Below are 2,048 nucleotides of genomic sequence, written 5' to 3'. Positions count from 1 at the left end.
CAGCAGTGTAACACTGGGTTGGGTACCAAAGGACAACATTGATATATCTATAGTAGTTAATGGCAGCTCTACCAGTAAAGCAATCAGCATGTGTGTTTAGCTCAGTTGCTGTCTGTTGTAGAACCTGCAGGTAAATGAGTACTTATGTTTTATCTAAAAGCTGGGCTACCAACATTTGAAGAACTAGAAATCTTCTCATAGGTCTGTCTGATAAAAAAAAATGAAAATCTGTGTTGTTTGAAAAGAGAGAAGGTTAGCAGTCCTTTTGACAAGAATGGAAGAGGTCCCTATGGCCATACAACATATACCGTATACAGTTAAGGGATTACTACTTACCCTGTGGCATCTCTAACCACGTTTTTGTCTTCCACACCATTATTTTAGACAAGTTACTGTAAACTGCGGACTGAGATGGACATGTTGAGACACACATGCCAGGGGCAGGTATTCCTCTACCATAGATATTAGCTTGTCTTGTTGTCTTTGGATTACTAATACTTGTACTCGATGTAGGGCTTATGGAAGGATTTTAACTACAAAGTATGTATTACATTGTTTCTCTGAGAAAAACCATGCTTAAAATTTGATCAAACGAGAGAAACAAACATATGATATAATAAGCGGCAACTCTACTGTGTGATACCAATGTAGCACCCTCTGGGTAGGTAGGTGCTAGAGGTAGGATTTTTTTTGTAGGATAGGTAAATTTAGGCAGGCAGCCAGGCCTGTTTGTATTGATCTGGTCAGGAGGACTGGGGAGGCACGCCTGTGAGGACTGGGAGCATGCAGTCTGAAATGGGTGCAGAACCAGAAGTGTGGACTGTGGAGGAAGGGGCAGTGGAAAAAGGCAGCTGCAGCCAGGAGGGCTGGCAGGGCCTGAAGAGGACTAACTGGGATCAGTAGCCAAAATAGGACAACTCGTCACAGCCAGGAGGGCTGGTGAGAGAGGCATAGTCAGGAGAACTGGGGAGGCACGCCTGAGAGGACTGGGAGCATGCAGTCTGAGATGGGTGCAGAACCAAAAGTGTGGACTGTGGAGGAAGGGGCAGTGGAAAGAGGCAGCTTCAGCCAGGAGGGCTGCCAGGGCATGAAGAGGGCTAACTGGGATCAGAAGCCAAAATAGGGCAGCTAGCATAAGGACTTTTCTGCTACACCATTGGGGCCCGTGGTCCCAGCCTGCAAAGGGCATTTGCTGAGGCCCGGCTGAGTCAGTGTCAGGCCTAACCAACAAATAGTGCTAGATGTTCCTGGGGAACCAAGTGATGTGCTGGAGGTGACTAGAAGTAACATTCTGCAGTATGTGATGTGCTGCTGGAGTGAGGAGTAATGAGTTTCAAGCAAGTTTGTGCAGGAGGAAGTTGATGGTGTATGTACAGGGAGTGTAAATTGTGGTCCCAAAGGGAAAAAAAAATTGCTGTTTATATTGATCCATGCTGGCCATCCCATAGCTCCCATCCCCATCCAAGTTGTACACCTAAATAAGCAACAAAAACAAAGTTAATTGACAATGACAAAAACAGCAGCACTTTTGGCTGATTACCCTGTCTGGGCCTTTAAACGATGTTCCTGCAGGCTCTCAATGGGCCATAGAAAGATTCATCCAACAGGAGTGTCCATCATGTCGGGCTCAAAAACCAAAATTGCTCAACGCAGTATAAAATCCAATGATACTTCATTTAAGAATAATAAAAATACACTCACTTAGCAGTAGATATCAAACACCCACACTTCCGGGACTTGTGGTATGCAATTATATCATCCCACGAGCAGGGCCGTTTGAAGGAATTTGGGGGCCCCAAGCAAAATGTCTGCTTTGTAAATTTTTGCAAAAAGCTTTAATACATATTACCTGATTCAAAAAAGAAGCAGTAAGATGGAAATGGGATGGTAAAGAAAGAAAATGGAAAGAAAGCTATGGTAAGTGTTTATTATACATATAATCCAGCCAGGTAGGGTTATGGTCAGCAAGCTACCATATTTTTCATACAAAATGGGTGATGACTGCCTCCCCCCTTACCCCCCCCATGTTCTTTTTACCCCCCTCCCTA

General features: G+C 44.4%; 1 non-coding gene across 1 annotated transcript; it reads left to right on the top strand.

Annotated features, from left to right (window-relative positions):
• Positions 1–230: 230 nt before the first annotated feature.
• On the top strand, positions 231–364 carry LOC120925430. The gene has a single exon (XR_005746703.1). It is a non-coding gene; the product is annotated as a U6atac minor spliceosomal RNA (small nuclear RNA).
• Positions 365–2,048: the final 1,684 nt, after the last annotated feature.

The sequence above is a fragment of the Rana temporaria genome, chromosome 1 (assembly GCF_905171775.1).
Source record: "Rana temporaria chromosome 1, aRanTem1.1, whole genome shotgun sequence".
In the NCBI taxonomy this organism is placed as follows: domain Eukaryota; kingdom Metazoa; phylum Chordata; class Amphibia; order Anura; family Ranidae; genus Rana; species Rana temporaria.
Note: the sequence above shows the minus strand (reverse complement) of the source record. Positions and strands in the feature narration are given on the sequence as shown.